The sequence below is a fragment of the Vipera berus genome (genome assembly GCF_964194415.1).
Source record: "Vipera berus genome assembly, chromosome: 2".
In the NCBI taxonomy this organism is placed as follows: Eukaryota; Metazoa; Chordata; class Lepidosauria; order Squamata; family Viperidae; genus Vipera; species Vipera berus.
Window position 1 is genome coordinate 15,087,743 of NC_138203.1, and position 18,769 is coordinate 15,106,511.

Here is an 18,769-nt window from a genome sequence, read left to right on the forward strand (position 1 = left end):
GCCTGTTACTTGTCCCAGCTTCTGCCAACCTAGCAGTTCAAAAGCACATAAAAATGCAAGTAGAAAAATAGGGACCACTACAGTGCGCCTTTGGTGTCTAGTCATGCCGGCCACATGACCACGGAAACGTCCTCGGACAAGCGCTGGCTCTTCGGCTTTGAAACGGAGATGAGCACCGGCCCCTAGAGTTGGAAATGACTAGCATGCATGTGAGGGGGAACCTTTACCTTTACCAAGATCTTTGACTGAGATGAAGACCTGCAGGCATTTCAGTCTTTGTAAACACACTCAAGCCTACACACATGTATCTCTGCATGTGTGTATACAAAAAGAAATGTAACACATGGCGCTGTGGTTCACCTATGGTCAATAGACCTGTGGGGAACTGAACTTGTGCTTCTAGCACATAAAGGAGAGGATCACCACACTGACTGCAGAATAGCAATCTATCGGTCAAGGCCCCATTGGATCCCAATTTGGAGGAGGATGGAGGGTGTCTTCATCAGGAACAATTGTTTTGCTTTGGCACACACTTCCCTGGCCCTGGAAAAACTCTGCTTTGGATTGTGTTTCTGCCCTATGGACTGTGGACCTTGTCTTGTGGACCTTGAACCTTGTTTTTGGAGTATGGACTTTCTCCTTGCCTTGGAATTGGCTTTGGTGACTATTGGTTTTAGTTTGTGGGACTATGTTGTACTGACTGGATGGCTGCCTTTGGAAAAGTTTGGGGTGGAGCTTTACTAGCCTTTGTAGAGCCATTTGTCATGGAATAGCAAAGCAATAAAGGACTTTATTTAAGCCTGCATCTGCCTAGGTGATCTGGGTCATAACACTATCAGAACACATGCTGAGAATCCCACTGATGAAGGAATGGGATAAAAGCAGTTGTGGGGTTCAGCCAGTTTGCACCACTTTGGCAGAACCAGGAGCTAATTTTTTTGTTGCCTAGACCCAGAACGGACTTCTGGAAGTGGCATTCACACAGAGAACCGGTTGTTCACATATTTGAATCCCACCACTGGACAAAAGAAATCAGTCTTCTGCTCTAGATGTAGGAAAACATCCATCATAGTGTTATTTTATTTATTTATTTATTATTTATTTTAATTCCATTTATATCCCGCCCTTCTCCGAAGACTCAGGGAGGCTTACAAGCTTAGCAGTAGCCTTCATTCTATGTATATACCTGCTTATTAGGGCTTTCACACACACCCAAGCGGCATTATTACAAAGTCAGCTTAATTGCCCCCAACAATCTGGGTCCTCATTTTACCTACCTTGGAAGGATGGAAGGCTGAGTCAACCTTGAGCCTGGTGGGATGCGAACCTGCAATAATTGCAGGCAGCTGGTGTTACTTAAGGAGGCATTAGCCCACTGCTCCACCAAGGCTATTTAATTGTTACTGATTTTTCTTTTACTTTAGATGGGAATTATCCCCTACTTATTCCCCAGGTTGGGGAAAGAGACATTTGCACATAATACTGAGTGTGGTTAACTAATACGGACTTGGCATTTTGAGCATACCACATGTGTCTTTATGATTCAGTGCATCGTGTGAAAGTGAGTTTGATTCTGTTATTGTAGTTTGTGTTTGGTATGAATTCACCTATTCAGTTTTCTACAGGGAAAAAAAAGATTTGAACACACAACAAGAACAATGTTGTAGGAGAGACTTTAATGTACTGGTAGATCTCTGGTGAATTGCACCAGTTCCCTGGGGTTTTCTGATTCCCATCTGTTTAACAATAGCAACTGAAGAATGATTTTTAATGACAGCTTAAATGAAGAAGGCATGTGGGAAAAGCAGGAGTGATTTGGCAAATGCAAAGAGTTCATTTTCCACGCTGGAAACAAATTATTGGGGTGAACATGTGCTTTGAACTACTCTATTCCTTTAATTCTAAGTGTATGTCTCCCCACTTCTTTCTTTCTTCCTTCCTTCCTTTCTTTCTTTCACATCTGGTTCTGGCTGATCGATTTTGTTCTCAGTAAAGAATGAAAGTGGATTCTGCAAACTAACTGACCAAAAACAGCTAAGAAGCCTAAAAAAGGACTGAAGCACAACATCCTTTGCAACCCACAAATCGTTCATCTTCTTTTTTTACTGTTAGTTACTAATGTAATGTTATTTGTGTATTATTCCCTCTCCAAACAATAGGAAGATAATTAATTAGATCTTCAGCCAAAGGACTGTTCTAGATTCCCCTCTGAGATGGGGATGTGCCAAAAAATACACAGGGGTTCTCAGAAGTTGGATCTCTCTTGCATCATGCAATCAGCACAGATCTTTGCTTCCATCCTCAGACAGCAGCTTGCAGGATGGCAGGAGGTGGGGAATGTTTAATTTTTTCATCACTAATCTGCTGCTAAACTGATAAAATAAGATAAATACAAGTTAGAAGAAGAGTGGGCTTGGGCATAAACTGCAAAAGGCTTTACTGCAGAAAGTTTTGCAGCTACTGGTTCAAATTAAGACCGAAGTTGATTGTTTCTCTTTAGTGAAGGGAAATAAAAGATAAGGCAAGATGATAAGATAAGATAAGATAAGATAAGATAAGATAAGATAAGATAAGATAAGATAAGATAAGATAAGGTAAGGTAAGGTAAGGTAAGGTAAGGTAAGGTAAGGTAAGGTAAGGTAAGGTAAGGTAAGATAATAAGATAAGGTAAGGTAAGGTAAGGTAAGGTAAGGTAAGGTAAGGTGAGAAGAGAAGAGAAGAGAAGAGAAGAGAAGAGAAGAGAAGAGAAGAGAAGAGAAGAGAAGAGAAGAGAAGAGAAGAGAAGAGAAGAGAAGAGAAGGTAAGGTAAGGTAAGGTAAGGTAAGGTAAGATAATAAGATAAGGTAAGGTAAGGTAAGGTAAGGTGAGGTAAGGTAAGGTAAGGTAAGGTAAGGTAAGGTAAGGTGAGAAGAGAAGAGAAGAGAAGAGAAGAGAAGAGAAGAGAAGAGAAGAGAAGAGAAGAGAAGAGAAGAGAAGAGAAGAGAAGAGAAGAGAAGAGAAGAGAAGAGAAGAGAAGGTAAGGTAAGGTAAGATAATAAGATAAGGTAAGGTAAGGTAAGGTGAGGTGAGGTGAGGTGAGGTGAGATGAGAAGAGAAGAGAAGAGAAGAGAAGAGAAGAGAAGAGAAGAGAAGAGAAGAGAAGAGAAGATATAAGATAAGATAAGATAAGATAAGATAAGATAAGATAAGATAAGATAAGATAAGATAAGATAAGATAAGATAAGATAAGATAAGATAAGATAAGATAAGATAGCCTATATTGTCATTCTTTTTTACTATGGGCACATTGGCACACATTAAAAATTAAATTTTGTTGCTTGCTCTCAAAAGTGCACACATACATAACACACATTTAAACATGCTATATAAAACATATGTACCCCTTCATGGATTACTGCCTTGTCGTGGCGAAGGGGCTTGCGTAATTCAATGAAGCTATGAGCTATGCCGTGCAGGGCCACCCAAGACGGACAGGTCATAGCCGAGAGTTCTGACAAAACGTGATCCACTGGAGAAGGAAATGGCAACCCACTCCAGTATCTTTGCCATGAAAACCCTATGGACAGTACCAAAAGGCAAAACGATATGACGCTGGAAGATGAGCCCCTCAGGTCGGAAGGCGTCCAATATGCTACTGGGGAAGAGCAGAGGGCTAGTACTAGTAGCGCCAGAAAGAATGAAGCGACTGGGCCAAAGCCGAAAGGACGCTCAGCTGTGGATGTGTCTGGTGGTGAAAGGAAAGTCCGATGCTGTAAAGATTTTTTCTCCATAGGAACCTGGAATGTAAGATCCATGAATCAAGGAAAGCTGGACGTGGTCAAACAAGAGATGACAAGACTGAACATCGACATCTTAGGTATCAGCGAACTAAAATGGACAGGAATGGGTGAATTTAATTCAGATGACCATCAGGTATACTACTGCGGGCAAGAATCCCTCAGAAGAAATGGAGTAGCCTTCATAGTCAATAAAAGAGTAGGAAAAGCAATACTGGGATACAATCCTCAAAATGACAGAATGATCTCAGTTCGAATCCAAGGCAAACCATTCAATATCACAGTAGTCCAAGTCTATGCCCCAACCACCAGTGCTGAAGAGGATGAAATTGACCAGTTCTATGAAGCTCTACAGCACCTTATAGAACTAACACCAAAAAATGATGTTCTTATCATCATGGGGGATTGGAATGCTAAAGTAGGAAGCCAAAAGATAACTGGAATAACAGGCAAGTTTGGCCTTGGAATGCAAAATGAAGCAAGGCACAGGCTGATAGAATTCTGTCAAGAGAATACAATGGTCATAGCAAACACTCTTTTCCAACAACCCAAGAGACGGCTCTACACATGGACATCACCAGACGGTCAACACAGAAATCAGATTGACTATATGCTCTGCAGCCAAAGATGGAGAAGCTCTATACAGTCAATAAAAACAAGACCAGGAGCTGACTGTGGCTCAGACCATGAGCTTCTCCTTGCAAAGTTTAGGCTTAAACTGAAGAAAGTAGGGAAAAGCACTAGGCCACTGAGGTATGAATTAAATCATATCCCTGTTGAATATACAGTAGAGGTGACAAATAGATTTAAGGAATTAGATCTGATAGACAGAGTGCCTGAAGAACTATGGACAGAGGTTCGCGACATTGTACAACAGGTAGCAACCAAAACCATCCCAAAGAAAAAGAAATGCAAGAAAGCAAAATGGCTGTCTGAGGAAGCTTTGCAAATAGCTGTGAAAAGGAGGGAAGCGAAAGGCAAGGGAGAAAAAGAAAGATACGCCCAATTGAATGCAGAATTCCAAAGAATAGCTAGAAGAGATAAGAATGCCTTCTTAAATGAACAGTGCAAAGAAATAGAAGAAAACAATAGAATAGGGAGGACCAGAGATCTTTTCAAGAAAATTGGAGAGATGAAGGGAACGTTTCATGCAAAAATGGGCGTGATAAAGGACCAAAATGGCAGGGACCTAACAGAGGCAGAAGAGATTAAGAAGAGGTGGCAAAATTACACAGAAGAACTATACAAGAATGAGCTTAATGTCCCTGATAATCACAATGAGGTGGTCACTGACCTCGAGCCAGACATCCTAGAATGTGAAGTGAAGTGGGCCTTAGAAAAGCTGAGCAACAACAAAGCTAGTGGAGGTGACAGTATTCCAGCTGAGCTATTCAAAATCTTAAAAGACAATGCAGTAAAAGTGCTACACTCAATTTGCCAGCAAATTTGGAAAACTCAACAGTGGCCACAGGATTGGAAAAGATCAGTTTACATTCCAATTCCAAAGAAAGGCAGTGCCAAAGAATGTTCAAACTATCGCACCATTGCACTCATTTCTCATGCTAGTAAAGTCATGCTTAAAATCCTACAAGCTAGACTTCAGCAGTATGTGGATCGAGAACTACCAGAAGTACAGGCCGGATTTCGAAGAGGCAGAGGAACTAGAGATCAAATTGCCAACATACGCTGGATCATGGAGAAAGCTAGGGAGTTCCAGAAAAACATCTACTTCTGCTTCATTGACTATGCTAAAGCCTTTGATTGTGTGGATCATAACAAACTGTGGCAAGTTCTTAAAGAGATGGGAGTACCAGACCATCTTATTTGTCTCTTGAGAAACCTATATGCAGGCCAAGAAGCAACAGTGAGAACTGGACACGGAACCACTGATTGGTTCAAAATTGGGAAAGGAGTCCGGCAAGGCTGTATACTGTCGCCCTGCCTATTTAACTTATATGCAGAGCACATCATGAGAAAGGCAGGGTTAGATGAATCAAAAGTTGGAATTAAGATTGCCGGAAGAAATATCAACAACCTAAGATACGCAGATGATACCACTCTAATGGCAGAAAGTGAAGAAGAACTAAAGAGCCTCTTGTTGCGGGTGAAGAAGGAGAGTGCAAAACTTGGGTTGAAACTTAACATTAAGAAAACCAAGATCATGGCATCCGGCCCTCTCAATTCCTGGCAAATAGATGGGGAAGAAATGGAGGTAGTGACAGATTTTATTTTCCTGGGCTCCAAGATCACTGCAGATGGGGACTGTAGCCAAGAAATTAAAAGACGCTTGCTCCTGGGGAGGAAAGCCATGGCAAATCTAGACAGCACACTAAAAAGCAGAGACATCACCCTGTCAACAAAAGTGCGTATAGTCAAGGCTATGGTCTTCCCAGTTGCAATGTATGGCAGTGAAAGTTGGACCATAAGAAAGGCTGAGCGCCAAAGAATTGAGGCCTTTGAACTATGGTGCTGGAGAAGACTCCTGCGAATCCCTTGGACTGCAAGGCGATCAAACCGGTCAGTCCTAGAGGAGATCAGTCCTGACTGCTCTTTAGAAGGCCAGATCCTGAAATTGAAACTCAAATACTTTGGCCACCTGATGAGAAGGAAGGACTCACTGGAGAAGAGCCTAATGCTGGGAAAGATTGAGGGCAATAGAAGAAGGGGACGACAGAGAATGAGGTGGCTGGATGGAGTCACTGAAGCAGTAGGCGTGAGCTTAAATGGACTCCAGAAGATGGTAGAGGACAGGAAGGCCTGGAGGAACGTTGTCCATAGGGTCGCGATGGGTCGGACACGACTTCGCAGCTTACAACAACAATAAAACATATGTATAAACTTCACCCTTACATATAAATAACATACAAATATTAGTTACTGTCCATCTTGAATATATTACAGAAAGAGGAAGCTTTATTGTTCACAAGGTTAACAATGTATGGAATGAAACTATGACTGAATCTGGATGTTCTGCTTCGGATACCACAAAGCCTCCTCCCAGAAGGTAACAAGGAAAACAGGTTGTGAAGAGGATATGTAGTGTCCCAGACAATCTTGCGGACCCTGCTCAAGCAACGCTAATACGCTATGTCCTGGATGGAAGGGAGGGAACTGCCAATGATCTTTTCTGCCATCCTCACCACTCTCTGCACTGCTTTCCTGTCTGAAGCAGGGATGCTTCCAAACCAGACTGTAATGCAATATGACAGGATGATTTCGATTGTCCCTCTGTAAAAAGTGGTGAGGACAGGGAAAGGAAGATGTGCTTTTTTCATGTGATGCAGAAAATGCAGGCACAGCTGCGCCCGCTTCACCAATGTCTCACTATTGAGTGAACAAGCCAGCGAACTTGTTAACTGCACACCCAGGAAATTGATGCTGGTAACCATCACCACAGGAGAATCATTAATACACAGAGAAGTGTGGCTATGCCTGCCTTTTCTGAAATCGACAATGATCTCTCTGGTTTTTCTAATGTTTAAAAACCTGTTTTTCTTACATCAGTTCACCAAACCCTCAACCTCCTTGTGATAAGCACCCTCATCTTGAATAAGGCCTACTATTGTTGTATCATCCGCATATTTCACAATATGGTTGGTAGCAAACCTAGCACAACAGTCATAGGTCAACAGGGTGACCAGTAGTGGACTGAGGACACAGCCCTGAGGAGAACCTGTGCTCAAGACAGTGGTGTTGTAACTATTTGTTCCAACTTGCACACACTGGGGCTTGTCAGTAAGAAAACCAAGAAACCATTTGCACAAAGGAGTGTTTGAGCCTAAAAAGCCCAGTTTGTCTACTAGATGTTGGGGAATGATTGTATTAAATACCAAACTGAAGTTGACAAACAGCATTCCCACATGAGCATTTTTTTTCCTCTAAGTGCTCCAAGCTCAGATGGAGAACATAAAAAAATAGCATCCTCTGTAAGCAATTTGGTCAGTAAGCAAACTGAAGCGGGTCAAATGCTGGCTGGAGGCTGGATACAATAATGTCCTTTATCAGCCTCTCAAAGCATTTCATAACGATGGATGTCAGTGCAGCCAGACGGTAATCATTGAGACCTGTAATTGTGGACTTTTTTTGTCACTGGCAAAATAATGGCCATCTTAAAACATGATGGGGTTAAATCTCAGGGTCTCTGGGTTTAATTTTTTTACAGAGTGGCTTTGTGGGAAAGGTGACATGAATATCTAGGGTATTGCTGATCTTAATTCAAGAAAGAAGTGAAAACCTTGTTGTTGTCAGGTACTGTTGACCAAAACAATGAAAATCAACTGAGGACCACATAATCCACTGAAGACTAAATTAATTGGTTTTCAGTCAATGGCCAAGTGGAGAGCACTAGTAGCCACCTTCCTTAAGTCTCTCTTCTGTTCCTCATTCATACTCTTTGTCTAACTCTGTACTAGCATCCATACAACATGCTTCACTAGATCTGATAAGGACTAAACTAGTATACAAACCCCATAAACTAACCATGGAGGAGCTCTCGTGGTGCAGTGGTTAGAATGCAAAATTGCTGGCTAACTCTGCCCATAGCCTAGAGTTTGAATCCTGACAGGGGGCTCAAGGTTGCCTCAGCTTTCCATCCTTTTAAGATTGGAAAATGAAGACCCAGATTGTTGGGGTCAATATGCTGACTCTGTAAACTGCTTAGAGGGGGCTATAAAGCACTACGAAGCAGTATATAAGTCTAAGTGCTATTGCTATTGCTATAGTCCCTTTATGTTGGGGTTTTAATGGGGATTTTTATATTGTTATCGACTGTTTTAGCTGGGCTACTATTTAATTCTTTTTAATTTTTGTATCTTGTATTTTTTATGTATGCCCTGTTCACCGCCCTGAGTCCTTCGGGAGAAGGGCGGTATACAAATACAACAAAACTAAACTAAACTAAACTTGGATTGTTGGTAAACCTTTAGAAGAGTTTGGAATAAATTATTAATTTTTCATATTTGCACATTTATATCATCCATCCCCCCCTTTCATTTAATTATAATAGGTATTGGGTTCCTTTTGTGCCTTCCTCAAGATAAACTACATAAATATTAGCCCATAAAGCAATTTTGCCAAGAAAAGACCTTTCCAATAACTGAACATTCCACATCTTCTATTAAATAAGCTATTTGTTACCATTTGCAGCTGTCTTCTCCTGATTTTTTCAAAGATTCCTTTGCTATTTTTCTTTTCTTATGATGTCTTTAATGAAAAATGAGGTGGGTTTTCTCTCTCTCTCTCTCTCTTACTACCTTGGCAAATATTTTCCCCGGCAGGTATGCTGTCGAACATGTTGCATTGACAGCATGACACAGATTCTAAAAAGCACAGAAAGACTAATTACAGGTAGAAAATTACACCGAAAGACCAATTTTCTCATGATGGAAATGACAGCCTAGAATTCTGCCTCCTAGCCAAACTGGGCACATTGGTGGTAAAACATTTTTGTCTCACATTATATGATGAGCCATAAGATTTCTGATGGAGGCCCAGAGTTAAACCAAGCTTGAGATACAAGGAGAATTGACAGCTAAGTAAGTCATATTAACAACACAACCCCATTCTACAGTTTGCGTTCCAGTAAGATGCAAGGAAGATTTTCTGGGAAAACAAGATTAGAGCTGAGAAAAGTCTATCGTTTTCCATTTTCTCAACTTTATCCTACAGTTTGCACTCCAAAAGGATAAAAGGAAAATTCTAATGCTGGGGAAACAGGGAAACAGGGTAAAGTTATGACTATAGATGGACAAATGCATTGCTTTTTATTTTTTCCATTACTTGCTTTAATGAATTCACTTATTTTTTTTACTTCTCTCATTTTTTTCTTTTTTATTGATAGGCATGGCTTGTCCCAATTTTTATGCTAGTTTGGAAGCAAAACCACATTAAATTTCTATGTGTACATATTTTTTTTCTAATGTGCTATTTTTCCTCCTTTTGCAACCACAAATAATGGATGTATTGTTTTCATAAATAGAAGCCTTTTTTGCAGACTTTGCCCAAATACGAGTTGTTTTCCTTGATTGGCATATTCAAAGATGTGCAAATTTCAAACAGAGATTCAGATCATGTATTGTTCTGAATGTACAAAATCAAATAAGTTCTTATTCAAATGCAAACTAAATAAATTTCATCCCAAACTGGGAAAAGAACAAAAATCTCTTCCCTTCCCTTCCCTTCCCTTTTTTCCATACAGCTCCATAGCATATACATGTAAGACCATCCAACCTGGCTTGAGATTGAACCACTGAGAATTGTCCCCCCAAAAAAAAATCAGGCCAATTTACATTTCCCCCCCCCCCTTTAAATATATCTCTGATGGGAAGGAAAGAAAGAAATTGTACTTTCGGTTATTTTGAATGCTGTTTGCATTTTCTCCTAGCCTTGCTCATATTTTCATTCAAAATTGCTTCCCTGTGTGAACAGGAACTTTGGTGCCAATAAACAGTCGTTAAAATTCCAAGCCACACTGATAGGTAATTTTGATCACAACCAAAATTATAATATTATAATTAAAATGCACGTGTGCACACAAACTCACAACAACATGTAATTCTGCCAGTACCCAAAGAAATCCTCCCCCAGAACATTCTAAATCTAAAGTAATTCCTCACTGGAACTCTGGATCTAATCTCAACCCAACAGACCTCAGAGAATCTTTAATACACAGGGGTTTGAATTAGAGGAGAAACCCCCTACCTAAGTATACAACCTTGAGATTTCAAGAAGGACGGTGAAAGAACAAAGTAAAGCCTTAAGTCAACAGAGAATTAGCACGTAAGTGGGCTTTCAGTCTTTTCTTAAGAGTTGGCATCCCTAAGTACTCATCCCTTACTTTGGCATTCAAGAACAAAGGTAGCAACATTAAGAGGACTCATTCAAATCCTTTACAGAATTTTAGTGTGGCATTTCTCAACCTTGGCAACTTTAATGTGGATTTCAACTCCCAGAATTCCCCAACCAGCATGGTAATGGGCTGGGGAATTCTGGGAGATGAAGTCCACACATCTTGAAGTTGCCAAGGTTGAGAAGCAGTCATCTAGTGGCTAGTTCACATCTTCATAGAGATCTGATCTTCACCCTACTTATTGGAAGGGTCTGCTGTTTGTTATGTAGTTCAACTGGCTGGCAAGAAATGGTTGCCCAACACAAGGTCTTTCACCATCATGATTTTCCATCTTTTAAGAGATGAGAAAAATGTATTCTATATATATATTGATGCCTCATCCTTTTTATATATATGTATCAATGTCTCATGAACATACAAAAGTGTGTGGCTTCAAACTCATATCCACAACTGCCAGGCTGATTTTTGACAGTCATATGATGTTTCTGGGTAACCACAACATTGCAGATGAGATCAGACAAAAGCTGTTAGATGTAGCTGTCAGCTTTTCTATATAGTCTTTTAATTAAAACATTGCTGAACAAGGTTGTTTCAGAATTGAAATGGACTTAATTTCTTCATTACATAAGTTGATCCAGGAAGTGCTTTTGGGAAGACAATGTCTTTCTGAAGATCCTCCATTGTGTTATGATTATGTGAGCATTCTCATCTCAAAGTAAATATAACAGAAGATCCTTCCTCTAACAGATTCCCATGGATTTTTATAGAAGCTGTTGGACTTCGTTAGTAGCAAGCATTCAAGTCATCATGAGCAGAATACCAAAATGTATTTCCAGTGAGATCTATGACAGAATTTCATTAAATCCCCAACCCAATATTTGACATGAAATAAGAAAAACATTTTCCTTCTCACAAATTTCTAAACAGAGAACTGTACAGATGCTTACTTAACAAGTTTGTCCCATTGGCTGATTAACTAATTCCCCTGATTTTTTCCAATATTTATTTAATATATGCATTTGCAAAATATCCACCATTTACAGAAACCCAGTAATCTTTCTCAGTCCCATTCTATATTCTCTAGTTCCTCCTTCAGCAAATCTTGAAGTCTTGCCTAGTTTAAGACAAAGTGATCATAGTTTCAATCCTGGCCAGCACATTCATTTCCTATTCCTCTCCTTCCCTTGTGATTTTCCATTGCAGGCCTCATTAGCCTGGAATTCCTCCAAAATGTTTTTGGAAGCTGCTACCATCTCCTCTAATCACTTTCTCCACTTATTCCAACTCACTCTGGTGCAGTGTAGAATCTAGGGCTCTGGGTTGGGACAGAGAAATCTGGATATTATTCCCCATTCAGCTATCAAGCAGTACCTGAAAGGATTTGAACAAATTATTGTTTACCAAAGTTATTGTGAGCCAGAAGCCCTGCTCAATGCCCTTCGACAATCTGTGAATGACTGTCAAGTCCATCTTGTTTATCAAATATTCACCTGCCTGATTGAGGTCTGTGTTCAGTGGAGAGGAAAGTCATGGTGAGGAAAGTCTTCTAGTGTAGGAGATCTACATATACACCATAGAAAGAATCCACAATTGCACCATAGCATACAGCTGAGGTATTGCAGAGCCCCACACCCCACAGCTGGTTTCGCCCCCATGGATCACAGAATGATGGTGGTTCCCCCCCCCCCTTGTATTAGTCGGAGGTCTCCAACTTTATGGCCTGGTTGCAATAGTGGAAGATGCTGAAGTCCTCTCATGAAATAGTTGGCCTAATTCATTCATAACATGGCTACCAACATGGTGGACATGGGCAATCCCAAAACTTTCACTTACTGGAAGCAAGCTGGAGAGGATGCCTCCCATTTCCAACTTAAGCCTCCATGAGAATTTTATTTGTTCCCCATTTAAAGAAAAGTAAGGATCTCACTGCATCAAACTCAGGTCCTGACGATTACATGAATATGCAATGGTTTCTTAGCAATTTTGATATACATATTATATGCTGTTTTTGTGAATTTTATGCATTCATGCTCTATTCTGTTATACCATACAAAATAAATAAATAAACGATACAGGTAGTCCTTGACTTACAACCATTCATTAGTGATTAGTCAACATTACCTAGAACAGAGAAGATAGAAACATGGCTAACAGCAAAGCACATCCACCAACCATAAAAGAGGCATCTTCAAACAACAAACTCATGGAACTGGTGACAGATACTATTGTGGTATCCAATACAGGTTCCATACATGTGCTTATGCCCAAAGAACACCCAAATTATACATGCATTAAATGTAAACTATGTGAAATGCTAGAGGAAAAGATCTAGATAACCATTATTATCATTTTTTCCTGTGGGCACAACGGCACAAAGTAAGGGATCTAGAAGCAAGTCTAGCCAAACTCCAACCTACGCAAGAAAGCTACTTATACCCAAACCAAACCAAACAAGGGAGAAATAACTCCCAGAGGATTTGACCCTACTGATAAACCATTGGAGGAAGACAAATGGAGGCATATCACACATAGAAGGAAACACAACAATCCAAGGAAGCAGCAGCATACATCTAACAAACCCCTAGCACCCAATCTAACTCAACCAGAAGCAGCATCATTAAAACTGAGCAATCGATTTCTCCCCCTAGATGGAATTACACAGACCCACAACTTATTAGTACCACTTTATAAAACCCTAGTGAGACTACACCTGGAATATTGCAACCAGTTTTGGTCACCATACCACAAAAAAGGTGTTGAGACCTTGGAAAAAGTTCAAAGAAGAGCAACTAAGATGATCAAAGGCCTTGAGACTAAAACATATGAAGAACGGCTGCAGGACTTGGGTTTGGCTAGTCTAAAGAAAAGAAGAAACAGGGGTGACATGATAGCAGTATTCCAGTATTTGGTGAAGAGATTTCTTCCAGATACACACAGTGTTAGACTTCCGGAGAAAAAAGGCGGAACCTGCCCCACTTTACATCGGGGAGGACTGTGTAGAGAGAGTTTACTCCTTTAAATTTCTGGGAGTCTACCTCTGTGAAGATCTGACCTGGAAAGTTAACACAACCCAGGTGGCTAGAAAGGCCCAACAGAGGCTTCACTTTCTTAGGGTCTTGCGGAAGAACAGGGTAGAACAACAGCTAATGACCCTCTTTTGCCGGTCTACTATAGAGACCGTCCTCTCGTATGGTATTGTGGTTTGGTATGCTGGTCTGACAACCGCGGACAGGAAAGTATTACAGAGGGTAGTGAGCACAGCACAAGACATTGTGGGCTGTTCCCTGACACCAGTGGATGACATCGCCAGGGCTCGTTGCCTTGGAAGAGTGAGGAAGATTCTCAGGGATGACTCACACCCTGGACAGTATCTCTTTACTCTCCTACCATCCGGTAGGAGATATAGAAATATAGCCAGCCATACCAACAGGCTGAAAAATAGCTTTTATCCGTGGGCTGTTAGGCTTTTAAATGGGACATAATCTTATGCAGAATTGACTTGGGAGGCCGGTGTGTGGTGTAGTTGGTTCACATGGTGTGGTGGGATGGAGGGTTTGTTGTCACTGTGTGTTGGGGGGAGAGAGCACGGGGGGGGGAGGCTCAGCTAATCTCAATGTACACGTGTTGTACTTTGACAATAAAGGTTTATTATTATTATTAAATTCTAGGTAGTATTCTGCTTTGCAAACGCAGGGAGAAAAGTAGCTATCGTTGCAATCACTCGTGGAACATGCCAAAACATGAATACTGCCAAATGTAATATGTGGCTTAAAAACTCAAGTTATTAGTTGAGGCAACTCTCATATGGTTTTAAAGCAATAGTGGAATGCTTTCTTCTCTCTTCCTTCCTGTTCAGTTTTTCCCCCCTTTCTTTCTTTTTTAAGTATGCAATTTTATGCTTAAAGAAATGGCTTGAAAATGACAGCCCTGTTTCCTTTCATTCTGGAGGATGCTTGACAACTTGAGCCCTTCCACCCTCTTGGATTTGGAGTTATTGGCTTTTGCCACACATAAAACCTCAAGCCAAGGGAACTGTAAGAGAGGGGAGAAGCAATAACATCTGAAGAATAGCCAAATGCAGTTGAAAAACCCTGACTGAATTTTGACCAGATTTATGTGGCATGATTTCACCTTAGCTGATGCAAACAATAAAGCATCTTTGGCGTGCACGCACACATGCACACACACACACACACACACACACAGAGTGTGTGTGTGTGTGTGTGTGTGTGTGTGCAGGGTAGTGGCCTAATAATGAAGACTCTCACCTCCCACTTGTGAGGTTGAGAGTTCAATCCTACCTAACAACAGATGTTTCTCTATCAGAGGCGCCAAGTTCTGCTGCGAACTCCACATAGGTGCATATTACACATAGGTGTTATATATATATATATATATATATATGTTTTCGTAGATTCTCGCGGGTGTCTGTATGTGTAGATCTAGAGTCTCGGGTTTCTTCCCGCGTTCCTTTCATCTTCAGAAAGTTGTGGCGACGTTTCGACGAAATCCCATCCGTCATCATCAGGCCGGAGTGTTCCTCCTGCTGCTTCCAGGAGCAATGCGTGGTCTGGCTGTTCCTTTCCTTCCAACTGCCGGTGGGGCTGTGTTCTAATTGGGTGGAGGCGTGGCTGCTTTCTGATTGGGTGGGGGTGTCCTCCGACTGGGTGGAGGCGTGGTTGTTTTCTGATTGAGTGGAGGCGTGGCTGTCTTCTGATTGGGTGGATGCGTGGTTGTCTTCTGATTGGTTGGAGGCGTGGCTGTCTTCTGATTGGGAGGGGTGTGTTCTGAATGGGTGGGGTTTTTTGTTGTGTTGTAATATCCTGAGTGTTGTGATTTGGTGTCCTGAGGAGTGGGCTGTGTAGTGGCCTCCAGAGCTTTGGTTTGGCTCCGAGTTCGAGGACCTGCTATGTATCTCTGGTATGGGTCAGTCAGGTTCGTGTGAGCGTTCTTCTGCTTGGGTGATGGCACTTTTGCTTGACTTGTTCTGTCTTCTGTGTGGGAGAGTTTTTGTTCTGGGTGTGGATGAGTCTTGCTGGGGCTGGTGGCATTTGGGGTTGTTTGTTGGTTTTTTTTAAATCCTTGTTTGCTGAAATTCGTTTCTCTATCAATGCTGGTTTCCAAATGGCATGTAAGCGGGAGGTGTCGTCTCGCTTGTTCATACTGTCTGGGTGTTTTTCTATTTCAATGGCTTCTCTGATTATTCTGCTATTGAGATGTTCTATTTTGGCGATTGTTTTTATACCTTCAAAATTGATGTTGTGTCCCGTAGTGTTTATGTGTTGTACTAGTGAAGATGTGTGATCTTTCTTCTGTACTGAGTTCTTATGTTCTTCTACACGTACCTCTATTCTTCTGTTAGTCTGTCCGATGTATGTTGCTGGACAGGAGGCGCATGGGATTTGGTATATGCCCTGGTTTTCCAGTTCTATTTTGTCTTTGGGATTTCTCAGGATGGTTGATATCTTTCTGTCAGTGTTAAATGCGGTTTTGATGTTATGTTTGCGTAGTACTTTACTGATTTTGTCGGTTGTTCCTTTTATGTAGGGCAAGATGGCTCGTCCGTTGTTCTGTTCTTCTTCTTGGATGTTTTTCTGTTTCGGAGTCCCCTGCTGAATCATATTGGTGATTTTGTTTTTTTGGAACTTGTTTGCTGTCAATATGTCTGTCAGGGTGTGTAGTTCTGTTTGTATATGTGTTTCATCTGCAAGGCGTCTGGTTCTTGTTATTAGTGTTTTGGCTACTGAATTTATTTGTGCTGGGTGATGATGTGATTGCGCATTGAGGTAACGGTTGGTGTGTGTTTTCTTTCGGTAGACTGTGTGTCCTAGGGTGCCGTTTTGTTTTTTGTATATAAGTACATCCAGGAAAGGTAACTGGTTGTTTGTTTCAATCTCCATGGTGAATTTTATTTTGGGATGTAGGCTGTTCAGGTGTGTTAGGAAGTTTTCTAGCTCCTTTCTTCCGTGGGGCCAGATCACGAAGGTGTCATCCACATATCTGAGCCACAGTTTTGGTTTGTTTGTAGTCTTTTCCAGAGCGTTAGTTTCAAATTCTTCCATGAAAAGGTTGGCGATAACTGGTGATAGAGGGGATCCCATTGGTGCGCCTTCTATTTGTTTGTATCTCTGGCCTCTGTGTATGAAGTATGTGTTTGATAAGCAGTGTTCTGCTAGTTCTATAATATGGTTTGGTGGTTGGTATTTGCTTCTTATTGTTGATAGAGCTTCTTGGACTGGCACCTGGGTGAATAGTGATACCACATCGAAGCTGACTAGCAAGTCTTTTTGGTCTATCTGTAGAATTAGTGAAAAATCTACAGATAGACCAAAAAGACTTGCTAGTCAGCTTCGATGTGGTATCACTATTCACCCAGGTGCCAGTCCAAGAAGCTCTATCAACAATAAGAAGCAAATACCAACCACCAAACCATATTATAGAACTAGCAGAACACTGCTTATCAAACACATACTTCATACACAGAGGCCAGAGATACAAACAAATAGAAGGCGCACCAATGGGATCCCCTCTATCACCAGTTATCGCCAACCTTTTCATGGAAGAATTTGAAACTAACGCTCTGGAAAAGACTACAAACAAACCAAAACTGTGGCTCAGATATGTGGATGACACCTTCGTGATCTGGCCCCACGGAAGAAAGGAGCTAGAAAACTTCCTAACACACCTGAACAGCCTACATCCCAAAATAAAATTCACCATGGAGATTGAAACAAACAACCAGTTACCTTTCCTGGATGTACTTATATACAAAAAACAAAACGGCACCCTAGGACACACAGTCTACCGAAAGAAAACACACACCAACCGTTACCTCAATGCGCAATCACATCATCACCCAGCACAAATAAATTCAGTAGCCAAAACACTAATAACAAGAACCAGACGCCTTGCAGATGAAACACATATACAAACAGAACTACACACCCTGACAGACATATTGACAGCAAACAAGTTCCAAAAAAACAAAATCACCAATATGATTCAGCAGGGGACTCCGAAACAGAAAAACATCCAAGAAGAAGAACAGAACAACGGACGAGCCATCTTGCCCTACATAAAAGGAACAACCGACAAAATCAGTAAAGTACTACGCAAACATAACATCAAAACCGCATTTAACACTGACAGAAAGATATCAACCATCCTGAGAAATCCCAAAGACAAAATAGAACTGGAAAACCAGGGCATATACCAAATCCCATGCGCCTCCTGTCCAGCAACATACATCGGACAGACTAACAGAAGAATAGAGGTACGTGTAGAAGAACATAAGAACTCAGTACAGAAGAAAGATCACACATCTTCACTAGTACAACACATAAACACTACGGGACACAACATCAATTTTGAAGGTACAAAAACAATCGCCAAAATAGAACATCTCAATAGCAGAATAATCAGAGAAGCCATTGAAATAGAAAAACACCCAGACAGTATGAACAAGCGAGACGACACCTCCCGCTTACATGCCATTTGGAAACCAGCATTGATAGAGAAACGAATTTCAGCAAACAAGGATTTAAAAAACCAACAAACAACCCCAAATGCCACCAGCCCCAGCAAGACTCATCCACACCCAGAACAAAAACTCTCCCACACAGAAGACAGAACAAGTCAAGCAAAAGTGCCATCACCCAAGCAGAAGAACGCTCACACGAACCTGACTGACCCATACCAGAGATACATAGCAGGTCCTCGAACTCGGAGCCAAACCAAAGCTCTGGAGGCCACTACACAGCCCACTCCTCAGGACACCAAATCACAACACTCAGGATATTACAACACAACAAAAAAACCCCACCCATTCAGAACACACCCCTCCCAATCAGAAGACAGCCACGCCTCCAACCAATCAGAAGACAACCACGCATCCACCCAATCAGAAGACAGCCACGCCTCCACTCAATCAGAAAACAACCACGCCTCCACCCAGTCGGAGGACACCCCCACCCAATCAGAAAGCAGCCACGCCTCCACCCAATTAGAACACAGCCCCACCGGCAGTTGGAAGGAAAGGAACAGCCAGACCACGCATTGCTCCTGGAAGCAGCAGGAGGAACACTCCGGCCTGATGATGACGGATGGGATTTCGTCGAAACGTCGCCACAACTTTCTGAAGATGAAA